Genomic DNA, 18,832 nt, shown 5'->3' with positions numbered 1-18,832 from the left:
TGCGCCGGGCTTGCGTTAAGCCCCAAAGAAGGCATCGTCCTCGGGACGCTAAAAACGCTTTTTATCGTGGAAATCTTCAAACACGGAGGTCGAGGGGAGAGTGTGACGAGCTGGGCGAACCCCTCACCCGGTTTTAACAGTTGTCACACGGGGTCGGGCTTGCCACCCGCCCCGGATTATTTTCAAGTAAATCCCAGCCTTTTAATCTCTCCTAGAAATGTCTTCGGCTTTGTCATGGTCAATGCTAATCAGTCGCTTCCTGGAGGCATGGAGTAAAACCGGGCTCCCTTGAGGGTGTAGACAGCGCTGCCGGAGTGTGGTCGTGTCTCCGAGCACTTTCACTCCCCCAAGTCCGGTTTCCAGGATAGCTGAAAACAGAGGTCCCAGCCAATCTGGTCTTGGCAGTAACATATGGCTTTGGGGCAGTAATGTTAGTATTGATCATTTCTTTCTGTGTGGCACTTGGTATGTATGAAGCGCTGGAAATTGTTCCCACCTAGTCATTTCGTTTTTACAAAAGCTACGTGAAGTAGGTATTATCCCATTTTATAAGTGAGAGAAAAGAGACGCTAAGCAGTTTGGCCAAGGTCGCACAGATGTAGTAAGGGGGGAAGGCTGAGCTCAGGGCTGGGGTTCAGGATGTCAACCCTGGTCACTGCCAAATTCTTGCTCTCTCAACCGTAATTGAAGAAGAATTGTGAAATAAATGTAACTGCTGTGGATTATTACTGTTGAGCTATAAATACATAAGGGGGGAAAAACCCTGGAATTTAGGAGTATGATAGTAAGATAGGTATTTTTGTCTCAGATGGTAAAGGGTTAATGGAATTGATTTTAAAATCAAAGTATGTAAATGTAGATCAATATATACAAGTGTTTAAAATTTCTGTAATATATAGAAAGGAAAGGGAACTCAGTTAAAGGGGAAAGGAAACCAGGAAAAATACACCCCAATGAATAGTCTCTACCTCCTTTGGCATTTAGAATGTACCAGATATTTATATTGAATATTTTATATCTTTTATCTTCTCAATCTTCTATTTCTTTTTTTAAAATGTTTATTTTTGAGAGAGAGAGCACACAAGAGTGGGGGGAGCACAGAGAGAGAGGGGGACACAGGCTCTGATGCGGGCTCTGACAGCAGAGAGCCCGATATGGGGCTTGAACTCACGAACCTGAGCCAAAGTCAGACGCTTAACCAACTGAGCCGCCCAGCCCCTCAATCTTACAGTTATTTCTAAGACAGTATCTTTTTTCAAATCATGTTAGAGGAGTAAGAAACTAGGAAGAGACAGCTGGACTTTGAGAAGACAGCAGGGTAGACCAGTTAAATTGAAGTTTAGGATCCCTACTGTAAGGGATTAATTCACAAGTCTAGAAGTAAAGTTAGATTCACATGTGAAGTAATTTGAGTGCCAAGTTTAAGGAGTTTGAACTTGAACAAAACAGTGACTCACTGATTGCAAGCATCCCTTAGGAAGAGTGAATTGGCACTCTCAAGGACGGCTTCACCTGAGATCTGAAAAGATTATTGACTTGACCCGGTGAATATATAGGAAAAAAATGGAGGGGAATGGTTGAATTTACACGTATAAGTCAGGAAATAGAGGGGGGAAAAATAGCCTGAATAAGAGGGATGGAAAGATAGCATGGTTCTGAAGTGCTGGTAAACTTCAGTTTTGACAAGTTTATTTCCCTAGGCAGTTTTTAAGAATTTTTCTTACTGAACTGTAGTTGATGTACGATTTTGTATTAGTTTTAGGTGTACAACATAAGTGATTTGAGATTTGTATCTATTACAAAATGATCACCAAGTAAGATTAGGTACTGTCACCATACAAAGCTATTGCAGTTTTATTGACTATATTCTCTGTGCTGTACTTTACATCCCCATGACTTACTAATTTTATAACTGGAAGTTTGTACCTCTTGTATTCCTTATTTCACCTCCTCTGGCAACCCGGAGGAGTTGTCTATCTATGAGTCTGTTTTGCTTTGCTTGGTTTGTTTGTTTTTGATTTTTTTTAGATTCCACATATAGGTGAAATCATACATTCTCTGACTTATTTCACTTAGCCTACACTCTAGGTTCATCCATGTGATTGCAAATGGCAAAAATGCCATTCTTTTTATGGCTGAGCAATATTCTGCTGTATATACATACCACAACTTTATCCATGCATTTATCAGTGGACACTTAGGTTGCTTCCATATCTTGGCTATCGTAAATAATGCTGTAATGAACACAGGGGTGTATATATCTTTTTGAATTAGTGTTCTTGTTTTGTTCCGATAAATACCCAGAAGTAGAGTTGCTGGATGATACGGTATTTCTATTTTTAATTTTTTGAGCAACTTGCATACTCTTTTCCTTAGTGGCTGTACATATTTACATTACCACCAATAGTCACAAGGGCCCCCTTTTCTCCACATTCTTGCCAACACTTGTTCTTTCTTTTTTTTAATGATCATTAATAATTTGTTTAAAGTTTTATCACATTAGCAGGCATACTCAGATGTCAAGGGAAATTTTGATCTCATGAGGATTTCTATAAAAGTTACAGTATAGTTACATACTTAAAATTTTTTTTTAAATGTTTATTTCTGAGAGAGACAGAGACAAACAGACAGAGACACAGAATCTGATGCAGGCTCCAGGCTCTGAGCTGTAAGCACAGAGCCCAATGCTGGGCTCCACCCCAAGGACTGCAAGATCATGACCCCAGCTGAAGGTGGATGCTCAATTGACTGAGCCACCCAGGCATCCCTAGTTATGCTTAATGATGAAATATTTATTTCCCTCTATGAGTTAAGAAATGAGACAAAAATGACTGCTGTCAACACTTCTGAACAGTTCAGTAAAGCCAGGAAAAAGACAAGGAAGTACAAAATTTGGAAACATGATATGGTTGTCATAAAAATTTGAAAATATACTTTATTAGAACTAATTAGTACATATTGAAAATTAATAAAATTATACAAACCATAAAACTTGTAGTAGCTTTAAAAAGCCCCTAATATTGAAGAATAAATGTAATTAAATATTTGCAAACCCTCAACATGGAAAACTACAAAATGTGATAAAAATTAAAGTAGACTTAAATGAGGGTTGTGGAAATTTTGTAAATTGGGTTTGAATATTGTTAAGGTCTCATTCTCCCCAATTTGTCAATTCTCCCCAGATTTATCTGTAAATTTACTGTGATTCTCATTAAGCATAGATTTGGTTTTGTAGCAATTGAGAGATGTGGCAGTTTCCCAAATAAGACCAGAGTATGTAAGACCAGAAGATCAGAAGCAATAATGTTCTAAAGAAGAACAAAGCCAGAGAACTTACACTACTGGATAGCAAAACAATACAGAGCTATAATTAAATGGAACAGTGTTACAGAACAAAGTATTCAGAATTTGATTCTGATGGTGCTTTCAGTAAACTGTGCTGAGGCAACTGAATATCCATATGGAAAACAACCAACTTCATGCTAATCATAAAAATGAATTTCTGGTGTACCTAGAGCTAAATATGCAACGTGAAACAAAACTTTCTGAAAAAGATATAGGAGAATATCTGCATGATCATGGTATTGACAGAGATCGATTTGCTAAGGACACAAAATACACTAAAAAAGCATGCGGAAGGGGCAGAGCAGAGAATTCCAAGCAGAGTCTGCGCTGTCAGTGCATAGCCCAATGTGGGGCTCAAACTCCGTGAGATCATGACCTGAGCCGAAGCCAAGAGCCAGACACTTAACCGAGGGAGCCACCCAGATGCCCCTTAAGATGTTAAGTAATCTCTATACCCAATATGGTGCTTGAAATGGATCATATGGTAATTCTGTTTTTAATTTTTTGAGGGCCCGCTCTGTACCAATTTACATTTCCACCAACAGTGCATGAGGGTTCCTTTTTCTCTGCATTCTTGCCAAACACTAGCTATCGCTTGTCTTCTTGATACTAGCTATTCTGACTGGTGTAAGGTTGATATTGATGCTTTGATTTGCATTTCCCTGATGATTTAATGATGTTGAGCATCTTTTCATATGTCTGTTGGTCAACTCTATGTCTTCTTTGGAAAAATGTCTATTCTGGTCCTCTGCCCATTTTTAAATCAGATTGTGTTTTCTTGGTGTGGTGTTGTATGTATATATTTTGGGTCTTAACCCCTTATATCATGTGCAGGTACCTTCTACCATTCTGCAGATCACCTTTGATGCTTTCCTTTCTTGTGCAAAAGCTTTTTAGTTTGAAGTAGTTCCAGTAGTTTATTTTTGCTTTTGTTGCCTTTGCCTGAGGAGACAGATAGCTGTACCAAAAAATACTACTCAGACTGATGTCCAAGAGTTTACTGCCTGCTCTTTCTTTCAGGAGCTTTATGGTTTCAGGTCTTACATTTAAGACCTTTATTCTATTTTGAGCTTATTTTTTGTTTATAGTGTAAGAAAGTAGTACAGTTTCATTCTTATGCATGTACATGTCCAGTTTTCCTAACACAGTTTATTGAAGAAACTGTCTCTTCCCCATTGTATTTTCTTGCCTCTTTTGTTGTAGATTGATTGACAACGTATGGTTTATTTCTAGGCTGTCTATTCTGTTCCATTGATCTCTTTGTTTTTATGCCAATACCATCTAGTTTTGATTTCTATAGCTTTGTAGTATAATTTGAAATCTGGGAGCATAGGGGCGCCTGGGTGGCTCGGTCGGTTAAGCGTCCGACTTCAGCTCAGGTCATAATCTCACAGTTTGTGGGTTCAAGCCCCGCATCGGGCTCTGTGCTGACAGCTCAGGGCCTGGAGCTGCTTCAGATTCTGTGTCTCCCTCTCTCTCTGACCCTTCCCTGCTCCCACTGTCTCTCTCTCTCTCTCTCAGAAATAAATAAAACATTAAAAAAAAAAAAGGTATCTGGGAGCATGAAATCTCCAGCTTTTTTTTTTTTTTTCAAGATTGCTTTGGCAATTGGAAGATCATTTGTGGTTCTGTACAAATTTTAGGATTATTTGTTTTTGTATGAAAAATGCTATTGGAATTTTGATAGGGATTGGATTTAATTTATAGATTGCTTTGGGTAATAGGTAATTTGGTAAAATTGTAACAATATTAATTCCACTAACCCATGAGCATAATGTATCTTTCCATTTTTTTGTGTCATCTTCAGTTTCCTTTTATCAGTGTCTTATAGTTTTCCAAGCACAGATCATTTACTCCTTGGTTAAATTTATTCCTAGGTATTTTCTTCTTTTTAATGCGATTGTTGATGGGATTATATAATTTCTTTTTCTGATAGTTTGTATTCATGTCTGGAAACCCAACAGATTTCTGTATATTAATTTTGTATCCTGCATCTTTACTGAATTAATTTATTAGTTGTAATAGTTTTTTGGTGTTCAATATGTAATATCAAGTCATCTGCAAGTAGTGACAGTTTTTTATTTCTTCCTTACCAACATGGGTGTCTTTTATTTCTTTTCTGATTGCTGTGGCTAGGATTTGCAGTACTGTGTTGAATAAAAGGCTGGAGTAGGCATCCTTTGTCTTTTTCCTCATATTTGAGGAAAAGCTTTCAGCTTTTCACTGTTAAGTATGATGTTAGTTGTGGGATTATCATGTATGACCTTTATTATGTTGAGGTACATTCTATAACCATTTTGTTGAGATTTTTTTTTATCATTAATAATTGATTTTTGTCAAATGGTTTTTCTACATCTATTAAGATGATCATACGATTTTCATCTTTCATTTTGTTAATGTGCTGTACTGCACTCGTTTATTTGCAGATGTTGAACCATTCTGCATCCCTTGAATAAATCCCACTTGATCATGGTGTAAGATCCTTTTAATGTATTGTTGAATTTAGTTTGCTGATACTTTGTTGACGATTTTTGCATCTATGTTCCTAGGGCATATTGGCTTGAGTTTTCTTTTTTGGTAGTGTCTTTGCCTAGTTTTGATAACAAGGCAGTGCTGGACTTGAAGGATGAATTTGGAAGTTTTTCTTTCTGTTTTATTTTTTAGAATAGTTTAAGGATAGGTATTAACTTTAAAATGTTTGGTAGAATTCACTTGTGAAGTCATCTGGTCCTGCACTTTTGTTTGGAGTTTTTTGATTACCGTTGCAAATGAGTAGTAATCAGTCTGTTCAGATTTTCTATTTCTTCCTGAGTTAGTCTTGAAAGAGTGTATGTTTCTAGGAATTTATCCATCTCTTCTGTGTTGTGCAATTTGGCAGCTTATAATTGTTCTAGTAATCTCATAATGCTTTGTATTTCTGGTATTATTGGTTTTAACTTCTCTTTCTGATTATATTTCTTTGACATCTTTCTAATTTTTTTTCTTGATGAATGTGGCTAAGGGTTTATCAATTTTGTTTATCTTTTAAAAAAAACAGCTCTGAGTTTCATTGATCTTTTCTACAGTTTTTTTTTTAATGTATTTCATTTATTTTTGCTCTGATGTTCATTATCATTGACTCTTGAACAAAGGGAGATAGTTGGGGTCCTGATATCCCTCCATGCAGTTGAAAATTTTCCTATAACTTTTGACTCCCCAAAAACGTAACTACCAAGCTAGAAAAAGAAACTGTTATTAAGAAAGTTATGAGAGAGGGACACCTGGCTCCTGGGTGCCTCAGTTGGTTAAGTGTCCAACTTTGGCTCAGGTCATGATTTCATGGCTTGTGGGTTTGAGCCCCACATCAGGTTCTGTCCTGACAGCTCAGAGCCTGGAGCCTGTTTAGGATTCTGTGTCTCCCTCTCTCTGCTCCTCCCCTGCTCGTGCTCCGCCTTTCTCTCTCAAAAATAAACACTTAAAAAATTATAAGAGGAAATAAATATGCAGTACTGTGCTGGACATATTGAAAGAAATTCACGTATAAGTAAACCTGCACAGTTCAAACCCATGTTCTTCAAGGGTCAGTTGTATTTTTTTTTTTCCTACTATGGGCTTTGTTTTTCCTTATTTTATTTCCTTTAGGTATAAGATTATATTGTTTATTTGAGATTTTTCTTATTTCCTGAGATTGGCCTATCTTGCTATAAACTTGCCTGCTAGAACTGCTTTTTCTGGGGCGCCTGGGTGGCTCAGTCGGTTAAGCATCCGACTTCAACTTAGGTCATGATCTCACGGTTCATGGGTTTGAGCCCCGCATCGGGCTCTGTGCTGCCAGCTCAGAGCCTGGAGCCTGTTTCAGATTCTGTATCTCCCTCTCTCTCTGACCCTCCCCTGTTCATGCTGTCTCTCTTTTTCTCTTAGGAATAAATAAAACATAAAATATTTTTTTTAAAAAACCTGCTTTTTCTCTGCCCCATATATTTTGGAATATTTTGTTTTCATTCTCATTTGTTACAAGGTATTTTTTTTATTTCTCTTTTGATTTCTTTATTGACCCATTTGTTTTTCAGTAGCACGTTGCTTAGCCTCCATGTGTTTTTGTTTTTTTTCTACTTTTTTTTTTCTTGTAATTGAGTTTGAGTTTCATACCGTTGTGTTTGGAAAAGATCCTTGATATGATTTCAGTCTCCTTACGTTTATTGAGACAAACTTTGTGGTTTAATGTGGGGTTTTGGAGAATGTTCCATGGGCACTTGATAGGAATATGTATTCTGTTCATGGATGCAATATTCTATATGTTCTGTGTTAGGTCCATCTGGCTTAATATGTCATTTACTGTTTCCTTATTGATTTGCTGTCTGGATGATCTATCTATTGATGTAAATGGGTGTTAAAGTCCCCTGCTACTGTGTTTCTGTCCACTTTCTTCTTTTACATCTGTTAATATTTGCTTTATATACTTCGATGCTCTTTGAAATGTTAATTGCTGTCAGCTATTCAACTATTCTTTTGTGTGTTGTGTGCCTTTGGCACAAATTACAGTTTATTATTATTTTTTTTAAAGTTTCTTTATTTTGGGGCACCTGGGTGGCTCAGTTGGTTAAGCATCCAACTTGGGCTCAGGTCATGATCTCAAGGCTTGTGGGGTTGAGCCCCACATCGGGCTCTGTGCTGATGGCTCAGTGCCTAGAGCCTGCTTCAGATTCTGTGTCCCTGTCTCCCTGCCCCTCCCCCACTCACGCTCTGTCTCTCTGTCTCAGAAATAGATAAACACTAGTGAAAAAAATTAAAGTTTATTTATTTTGAGAGAGAGAGAGAAAGTGCAAGTTGGGGAGGGGCAAAGAGATAGGGAATAAGAGAGAATCCCAAGCAGGCTCTTCACTGTCAGTGCAGAGCCCTATGTGGGGCTTGAACCCACAAACCATGAGACCATGACCTGAGCTGAAGTCGGACATTTAACTGACTCAGCCACCCAGCGCCCCCCCCCCCCAAATTACACAGATTCGGTAAACCACTGGTGAGGTTTTAGCCCAAGTCCCAGACAAGAGGTTGGCAAACTATGGCCCAACAGCATAAACTGGCCTGAGGCCTGTTTTTGTATGTGGGCAAAGAGTGGTTTTTACATTTGTAAGGAGTTAGAAATAAATTTTAAGTGGACTGTTTTGTGACTGTTGGTTCACAAGCTCCAGGGAGCTTCTTGGTTGTTCTGAAACCTGACATAGTACTTGGATGAGAGGGAGAGACTTGAAGAAAGAAGCAAGCCATTCTGGATTGGTAGGTAGCAGGTTTAATAAACAAGGGAATTCACTAGGCTTATCTTGAGAAGCCACAAGACAGTAGATCCCCACACCTGCCTCCCAAATCTTAAAAGTTTCATATAGGGTCCTTAACTGGGTTCAGTCACATATACCCCCACATGGTCTCAACACCCTATCACTATCTCAAGGCTTTGTCTTTAGGGCAACTTCGGGGAGGTGGGGACGCACTTAGAATGTACCCTGCAAGGATGGGAGGGTGAGGAGCCTCCTCTTACTGGAGTCCAGCTCACGAGACTTAAAATTCCATCTTTTTATGTCTGCTTAGTCTTTCAAGGTGTGCATGAGGTACCTTTGTGTATTTAAACAACTCTCTTTTGTTAGATGTTTTGATTTCCAGTTTTTTAAACTATTACAACACTTAGGACAGCTTTTCTATTCAGACTTTTGTCACTCTCAGATTATTTCTATAGGATAAATTTCTAGAAGTGAAATTGCTAGTACGTACATATTGCCAGGTTGCCCATCAGAAATATTGGGCAACCTATGTCTCTACCAATATTGGTTGTCCCCGTTTTCATTTTTGCCAATTTGGTAGGGAAAAAGAGATGATATTTTAGTGAAGGTTTATTTGACTATCAGATCAACAATATTTTTTCCATGTTTATTGTCCATTTGCATTTCTACTTATAAAATGCTTACACATGTCCTTTTCCTATTTTTCCATTAGGCTTCTCATGTTTTACTTCTTGATTTACAAACACTATATATACATTTGGGAGAGTAATCACTTGTCATATACAAGTTGCAGGTAAATAAGTGTCTTTTTTTTTTAATGGACTTTTATTTATTTTTTTTTTTTAGTTTATTTATTTTGGGGGGGGGGTGCAGAGAGAGAATTCCAAGGAGGCTTCACATTGTCAGTGCAGACCCTGATGTGGGGCTCAAACTTTACAAACCGTGAGATCATGACTTGAGCCGAAATCAAGTGTCAGATGCTTATGGGGCGCCTGGGGGGCTCAGTCGGTTCAGCGGCTGACTTCGGCTCAGGTCATGATCTCACAGTTTGTGGGTTCGAGCCCCGCGTCGGGCTCTGTGCTGACAGCTCAGAGCCTGGAGCCTGTTTCGGATTCTGTGTCTCCCTCTCTCTCTGACCCTCCCCTGTTCACGCTGTCTCTCTCTCTCTCTCTCTCTTTCTCTCTCTCTCTCTCTCTCTCAGAAATATTAAACATTAAAAAAAAAAAAGAAGAGTCAGATGCTTAACTGACTGAGCCATCCAGGCACCCAAGGCAAGATATCTCTTTATCCCAATCTGTTTGGGTTCTTATAGGACGGGTAGGACGGGGAATCTACAGTGAAATCATCTATTTATTTATTTATTTGAGAGACAGCATGAACAAGGGAGAGGAGAGAATTCCAAGCAGGGGCTTAAGCCTACAAACCACTAGGTCGTGACCTGGGCTGAAACCAAGAGTCCAATGCTTAACCAGCTGAGCCACCCAGGCGCCCCTATAGTGAAGTTTTTGAAGTGAATTCGGAAAGATATCCTAGAATAACAAGCACTGATTGCATACATAGTATTGGTTGGGATGAAATTAAAATTTATTTTATTTTCTTTTTTAGTTGATTTAAACTAGTATCTATTCTACCATTATTGCTATACTTAAAAAAAAAAAAAAGATTTTATTTTTAAGTAATCTCTACACCCAATGTGGGATTTGAACTTACAACATGAGATCAAGCGTCACATGTTCTACTGACTGAGCCAGCCAGATGCCCCTGTATGCTTTATCTTATTTTTTTTAATGGAATCTCACACTGAAAAAGGATTCACTTCTTTCATGTATCTTTTTATTATGAACATTTTTGTGTATAACTCTTTTTTGTTTTAATGGCCATAAACTCAGAATCAGTATGTTATTATTCTATTTTTCTGTTGATGGACATTTAATTTGCTTCTAAATTTTCTCTTTTTAACTAATGCTCAGTAAATACCTTTTCTAACTTTTATAAACTAATAATATTTATTTACAAAGGTGTAATTTACTGAATTTTGCCCCTAAGTCAATTTTTTATACACATAATATGCAGGGAACATTAACTATTATATAACTTAACCAAAATCACCTTTTATTTATTTTATTTTTTGAGAGACAGAAACAGAGTACAAGCAGGGAAGGGCAGGGGGAGAAGGAGACACAGAATCTGAAGCAGGCTCCAGGCTCTGAGCTGTCAGCACAGAGTCTAATGCAGGGCTCAGACCCATGAACTGTGAGATCATGATCTGAGCCGAAATCAGATGCTTAACCAACTGAGCCACCCAGGCGCCCCTGACCAGTTTTTTCTTTAAAAAAAAAAAAAAAATTTTTTATGTTTTTATTTTCTTTTGAGAGAGAGACAGAGAGTGAGCAGGGGAGGGTCAGAGAGGGAGGGAGACACAGAATCTGAACCAGGCCCCAGGCTCTGAGCTGTCAGCACAGAGCCCGACATGGGGCTCGAACACACAGACTGTGTGTGAGATTGTGACCGAGCCTAAGTCAGATGCTTAACCGACTGAGCCACACAGGTGCCCCCTGAACAGTTTTTTCAAAAGATCGTTTTTAAATTGATGCCAGAAGGGATGTCTGGGTGGCTTAGTTGGTTGAGCATCCAACTTTGGCTCAGATCATGATTTCACAGCTCCTGGGTTTGAGCCCTGTGTTGGGCTTTCTGGTGTCTGCTTGAAGTGAGCTTCAGATCCTCTGTCCCCTCCGTCTCTGCACCTCCCCCGATCACTCCCTCCCTCTCTCTGTGTGCTCTCTCACTCAAAAATTAAACATTTCAAAATCAAAATAAAATTAGTTTCAGAGTACTTAATTTATTTGCAAGTACTTAAAAATAGTTCAAGAAAAATATATGTAATTATGTCATTCATTGTAGTATTATATTTCCTAGATCCTCATATGAAAATAGTATACTCTTAGTTCAAATAAAAATACAAGACAACCTCTAATCTCTATTATTCAGAGAGAAAAGTTGACCTTTAAAAATGTTACAAAAAATGCCCTTCAGAAATGTAATTTCAGAGGCACCTGGGTGGCTCAGTCGGTTGAGCGTCCAACTTCAGCTCAGGTCATGATCTCATGGTTTGTGGGTTCGAGCCACATGTCGGGCTCTGTGCTGACAGCTCAAAGCCTGGAGCCTGTCTTTGGATTCTGTGTCTCCCTCTCTCTGACCCTCCCCTGCTCATGCTGTCTCTGTCTCTCTCAAAAATAAATAACAACATTAAAAAATTTTTTTAATGTAAATTCATATATAAAACCCATTTACTTGAAAGAAATTTCATCAAGTTTTATTAATTTGTCTTAATAAACTTTTTATCTGGAAAAAAATTTTTTTTGGTTGTTGAGAGATGTGGTTTAGGTCATGAGATTTGTTCATTTGTGGACTGAAACAAGTGTGTGTGACTTCTTATTCTTTAGATTCTGTGCTAGGCACTGGGAATACAGCAGTGTACTTAATTTTGCATGAACAGTATAGAATATTAATACTAAATAATTGCCATTAAATTGTACCCAAGGATTGAATACTATATCATTGTTTTATAGTACGGGAAACTGTTCTGACTTAAAGCCTCAACAGACTGAAGTATAGCAGTGGTCACTAGGTTTTAATTTCAACTTTAATTTCCAGAAAGTAGGGCAGGCATTGACATAGGATTGACAGCTTCTCATTGTCATGAGTAAGGACATTAGGGACATTTTAAAAAAATCAAATAAGATCTATATACTGTCCCCATATTCAAACAGAAAAGGCATTTTTCACCAAAATGCAAGAAGGATATATTTTCAAATAAAAAAACAGTAACTTCAAATTGAAAAAAAAATATATATATATATATATTTTACTTCATGGTCCTTATTTTTCTTTTGCATCATTGTTTGGCACTATAATGTAGACTGTCATTTGGGGTGCATTGATAGATTTATCTAATCTTTTAGTATTCTGAGAATAGGAAATTTATTCTAATAAGTTAGCCAATTGAATAAGAATGTCCTTTTAATCATTTTAGACTCCCTCCACCTCTGCTATAAAATGGTCATACTCCTCTTTCATAATGTAAATATAATTAAATGGTCATTTTCTTGAATAGTTCCCAAAGACCTTATCAAAATTAGCTCCAATGTACTGTTGTAGCTTTTAAAGTTTTTGGCATTTTAAATTTAATGACAACTTTATTATTATTACTAACAGGGTTATTGTGAAACTATTTACTGCTAATGAATTTTTTTTTGCCTTTTTCAAAAAGTTTTTTATAACTATCTCAAAAGTATACACTGCATTTGTTGAAAGCAGTATTAGTGTTATCTTTGATTTCTGTATGCTTGAATTGGTGTAACTATACACTATTGTATATTTTCATAGTATTTGTAGAGGGAAGAGAAAGTCTGTTTTCAAGGTTTCTCTATTTTCATTTGGTCTTGTCTACTGCTTTGCCAGCGACCTGCTCCCCTCCCCCCAAATAGTTTGCTATTTCTTACAGTCTATGTCAGAGTAGACTAGACTATAAGTTTATATCATCATAAAATTCTTGAAGTTAAATTATATACATATTCATACAGAGCCTAGAAAACAAAATGCAGTCTGATTCTTAGCCATCGTTTTTAAGCCTTTTTTTTGTTTTAATGTTTTATTTATTTCTAGGAGAGAGAGAGAGACAGCGTGAGCAGGGGAGGGTCAGAGAGAGAGGGAGTCACAGACTGAAACAGGCTCCAGGCTCTGAGCTGGCAGTCAGCACAGAGCCCGACGCGGGGCCCAAACCCACGAACCGCGAGATCATGACCTAAGCGAAAGTCGGACGCTCAACCGACTAAGCCACCCAGGCGCCCCTAAGCCTTTTTTTTTTTAAATTTTGAAGTATGACACATACAAACTGTAATATAAAAAATGCACAAACATGAATACATAATAAATTATTAAAGAGCAAATGTCCATGTAATCAGTGCCCTCGTTAAGAAATAGAAAGTTGTTTGCACTCTAGAAAGCTCCTTCATGCTGTCTACAAACTATGGCCCACTCCCATCCAAAGGTAACCACCATTGTAACTTCTCACATAGATTTGTTTTGCTCTTATTCTTTCTTTTCTAAGATTTAAATTTTAAATAATCTCTATTCTTTATTTGAAATGCTTTTATTTGTTTTTGAGAGAGAGAGAGAGAGAGAGAGATGGTGTACGAGCAGGGGAAGGGCAGAGAGAGGGAGACACAGTCCAGAAGCAGCCTCTTGGTTCTGAGCCGTCAGCCCAGAGCCCAGCGTGGCACTCGAACCTGTGAACCACAAGATCGTGACTTGAGCCAAAGTCGGACGCTTAACCGACTGCCAGCGAGGCGTCCCCTTTTTATTATTACTTTTTTTTTTTAAGACTTTATTTATTTGAGAGAGAGAGAGAGAGAGCATGAGCAGAGGAGGGCCAGAGAGAGAAGAAAGAATCCCTAGCAGACTCCAAGCTGTCAGTGTCAAGCCCAACCCAGGACTCAAACTCATGAACTGGGAGATCATGACCTGAGCCTAAACCAAGAGTCAGATGCTTAAACAGCTGAGCCACCCAAGTACCCCTCCCTTTATTATTTTTTAACGCCTTTGTGATCTATAGTGATGTTCCCTTTTTCATTCATCATACTTGTTTATAGGTACCTTCTGTCTCTCAGTAAATTTCATAGAAGTCAGTCTTTTTTATTTTTTGATTCTTATTTTTTATTTGTTTTCTTCCCCTAAGGAAATAACTCTTGACCTGGTTATACCTCTCTGCCTTGACAGTTATGCTTTTAAATAGATGATTTTTATATTTTGTCCAGTTTATTTTTCCTCTTGGGAGGATGGTTTGTCTGAAATTACCTAGTTCACCTTTAAATAGAAGCAAAATTCTTACATATCTGTTTACATTTGAAGTAGTGTAGAAAAGACACTGGCTTGGGGCTTAGATGTCCTTCATTTAATATTTTAATATTAACTTAGCAACTGTTATATTCCATATACTATCTGAGTACTGAGGTCATTGTGGTGAATAAGATAGTTTTTGCTCTTAAGGTTATTAAAGTGCCGTAGAGATCAGCAGTTTAGGTACATTGTTTTACTGTGGTATATAGGAGAATATTTACAGGAGGGCCCTAATCCTGGTCCATCAGGAAAAACCTCTCGGAACAAGTGATAGCCAAGCTGAAATAAAGGAATTGTAGGAGCTAGCTTGATATAGGGATACTGTAGGGAGGTGGAATACTGAATAAAGGAAAAGTCTAGAGAGCCTGTTGAATTTCTAGAATTATCTGTATGACTGGATCAAAGAGTAGACTATGAAAGATACAGAGGATAGGAAAGTACAGAGACCAGATCATAAAGGTCTTACTTTGGTATTAAGAATGAATAGATAGGGGAGAGCGAAATTGGTGGGGGATGACTAACAGTCTAGTTACTAGATTTGTATGATAGTATAGGCTTTGGAGAGCTGGAATGGAATAGAATAGCAATGGAAATGGAATCTGATCTACTTAGGAGGAAACCTACATCTTGATTGTAGAAAATGAAAGAAAAAGAAGGAATAACTGAATGGTATGGGTGCCATTTTCTGAGGTAGGGAACACATCAGCGGCAGATTTAGGAAGAAAATTAAGGAGTTTGGTTTGAGAGCAGATGGGAGAAACCGGAAATTGGCATGTGATTAAAGTTGACGTGGGACAGGAAAGAGAATTTATGTGCAGAGTGGATCTGATGTGATGAGGCCTGGGAGTTGCGGAGTGTGATCCTGAGCACTTAGTTGAAAGGAGGGACCCGGGAGAAGGGGGAACAGAATAGGTGGGAATGTAGGTAAGAGTGTGGAGTGTGGCAGGATGTTGGGGATTTTCTGTTCGATGACTTCTCTGTTACTTGAAGTAGTGTGTTTCTTTTCTGCTGAGAAATAATGGAGGAAGGGTTGGAGAGATTTGGATAGCAGGGGGAATGCTTCCTACAATGCTAGACAGCAGCAAGGACCTATTTGAAGACAGGTAGGATATGTTTTTGTAGCAACATCAAAATGTGAGATTTAGTAATTTTTCTAAGGCCCAGCTGTAGGAAATGCAGTCTGCTGGATTAGTCAAGTTCTGGTTTGTAGACTAAATAGAACAGTAGAATAAGGAGTTGAAAATACTGACAGAGAGTGGCTCAAGTGATTTTTGGCTGCATGGGGGTAGAAGAAAGTGAAGGTGGGAAGGGGTTGATTGGGTTGATGAAAATTGCAGGGGCGAGTAGACTGAAGGTCTCAGTATGGACAGAGCAGGTCAGAGGAGTATCTGAGGGAAAGCCGGAAGGTGAGATTGTTTTTACTAGTTTTTTTTTTTTTTTAAGTTTATTTAAGTAATCTCTATACCTAAGGTGGGGCTCGAACTCACAACCTGGGGATGAAGAGTTGCATGCTCTTCTGACCGAGCCAGTCACGTACTCCTAGATTTTGTTTTTAAATGAAAAGTAAACCAAACAAAGAAAAGTCCATTTCTACCTGCTCTTGCCAGTTCTAAGAGTTTGATGTGTATCTTTCCATAAATAAAAAGGTTGAGGCTTGGGGCGCCTGGGGGGCTCAGTTGGTAGAGCGTCTGACTTCAGCTCAGGTAAGATCTCACAGTTAGGGAGTTTGAGCCCCGCGTCAGACTCACTGCTGTTGGCACAGAGCCTGCTTCAGATCCTCTGTCCCCCTCTCTCTGCCCCTCCCTCACTTGAGCTGTCTCAAAAATAAACATAAAAGAAAAAGGAGGTTGAGAATTTTTATTTTTTACAGAAATGATATCATACTGAACATATTATTCTTCCTTAAAAAAAATTTTTTTCTTCCTGTATCATGTATATGCCATCAAGTCACTATATAGACTGTCGCTTTTTAAAAAAATTTTTTTTAAATGTTTATTTCTGAGAGAGAGAGAGAGAGAGAGAGAGACAGTGTGAGCAGGGGAGGGTCCGACACAGAGGGAGTTACAGAATCCGAAACGTGCTCCAGGCTCCGACCTGGCAGTCAGCACAGAGCCCGACGCGGGGCTCGAACCCACGAACCGCGAGATCATGACCTAAGCTGAAGTCAGACGCTTAACCGACTGAACCACCCAGGCACTCCCACTGGGACTTTAAAAAAAAAAAAAATGTAGGAATAGTTAACACACAGTGTTACATTACTTTTAAGTATACAACATAGTGATTTAATAAGTTTATACATTGTTATGCTCATCACAGGTGTAATTACGATCTGGATTTCACTCAATAAATGCATAGCATTTTCTAATATGAGTACTGTAATTTAACAGTTGTTTTATTGATGAACATTTAAGGTTGATCCCAGTTTAGTGGTTAGAAAAAGCACTGTAGACAGTATCTTTACACACGTGTTTTTACATAAAATGATTTTGAGAGAAATTCCTGAAAGTCGCATAACTTGGTCAAAGGCCATGTATGTTTTTAAAGCTTTTGAGGCAAAACTTAGATTATGAAAAGTATGTAAAGGTACATCTTGATAAGTTTCTGTTGGAAGGTGGAGGAAGGACTATAAAGTATCCTCCAAACTGAGAAGACACTTAGGACTGGAAAACACAATAGGCAACTCCATGCAGTTTGCACAGAGCTTTATTCAGGAAAACTTGCTGACAGGCTCGGTTGGATGACAATCTGGACATCTGTGCAGCTCTTCTCTGAAAAGTCCAGATCCTAGCCTACACGTTTTATGGAGTGAGGGCGTGTGCGGGGGGGCGTTGTCGTGGCATCAGTGGGCTTGCAGGCGCTTAATCGTCAGCTAACTAACCTTTAACAGACCTGTGGTGCGATCTGAGCCTCAGGAGAGGGAGACACCCGTCTCTCTCACAGATTCAGGGGAGGCCAAGCCAGGCCTCCTTGGCGGGCATTTCCGAGGGATGTATGGTAATCCCCCAGGGGTCAGGCACACATAGCCCCCAGGGAGGTCACTGAGCTAGCAGACATGAGTAGATGGAAGGCTAATAAAGCTAGAGTCAGTATCTTCAACTCTCCTGTAGTTTCATAGAATAAACACAACTCAGTGTGTTAAGAGAGAGTACTGCCAGCACCCTTAGAACTCCATCCCAGGCCTCCTGCCGGTCAAGACCCCTGTCTCCAACAGTAAAACAGAGCAAAACAAAACTTGAGGGGAAAAAATCTAATCTATGATTAGCTTACTTTTAATTTTACCTGTTTTGGTTCTTTACATGAATGGACTTACACAGTACTCCGTGGGATGTGTCAGCTCTATGAATATTGAAATCAAACACTGGCAGACAGAAGATGTATTTATTGATTTACTAGTGCTGTTGGGGCCAAAATGCAGAGAAGTTGTTGATTACAAATAGCTTTGATATAAAGTGTGAGAGTAAGCAAGCAGGAACGCTTTGGGAAGGCTTTGAAGCAGCATCGTAAAGGGAGAGCCCAGTTTCAGTTCAGGAAAGGAAGGGACATTTATCTTTAAGGAGGGTTCTGGAGAGCGCAGTGGAGAGGCTTGGAGGGACGGTTAGCCATAGGAGGCCACCAACTGACTATGTGACCTTTTCTCTGTGTTTCTGTTTAACAAGGACCATTTCCTTTCTTGAAATTTCCTTTCTGTTTCTTTGCTGACAACACTTCTCTTAATATTTTTCTACTACCCTTTGATCATTTTCCCCCAGGGATTTTTATTAGTACTGCTAGTTCCTTAAGTATTTCCTGAGGTTTCTCTTCTAGCTTCTTTTCTTAGTTATTCACTGTTAGATTTCATCTCCTTTATCTAAGCCTGTGCTCTCTAATCCTTAGCTCAGATGGCAAAACATTTCTTCCTGGCAAAAAATAATTTTAAAATATTTTTAAAAATCCTATCTGTTTAAATAATGAGCAAAAAATTTTTTTTGATTAAAAAATTAAAAATGAGCAAAAGATACNTGTTGAACCAGCCCTGTAACCCAGGAATGAATCCCACTTGATCTTGGTGGATAATTCTTTTTATGTGCTGTTGAATTTGATTTGCAAGTATCTTGTTGAGAATTTTTGCATCCGTATTCATCAAGGATATTGGTCTGTAGTTCTCTTTTTTTGCTGGGTCTTTGCCTGGCTTGGGAATCAGAGTGATTCTGGCTTCATAAAGTGAGTCTGGGAGTTTTCCTTCACTTTCTGTTTTTTGGAATAGCTTGAGAGGAATGGGTATTAATTCTGTTTTAAACGTCTGGTAGAATTCCCCGGGGAAGCCATCTGGTCCTGGGCTCTTATTTGTTGGGAGATTT

The 18,832-nt window shown here is 38.6% G+C and overlaps 1 protein-coding gene across 1 annotated transcript in view; it reads left to right on the top strand.

Annotated features, from left to right (window-relative positions):
• MTFR1 (mitochondrial fission regulator 1) overlaps positions 1–18,832 on the top strand; it is a 62,473-nt gene that overhangs the window by 702 nt on the left and 42,939 nt on the right. The gene's annotated exons all lie outside the window — the stretch shown is intronic.

The sequence above is a fragment of the Crocuta crocuta genome, unplaced genomic scaffold, assembly GCF_008692635.1.
Source record: "Crocuta crocuta isolate KB4526 unplaced genomic scaffold, BGI_CrCroc_1.0 scaffold20, whole genome shotgun sequence".
Taxonomy (NCBI): domain Eukaryota; kingdom Metazoa; phylum Chordata; class Mammalia; order Carnivora; family Hyaenidae; genus Crocuta; species Crocuta crocuta.
This window is presented reverse-complemented; position numbering and strand designations above follow the sequence as displayed.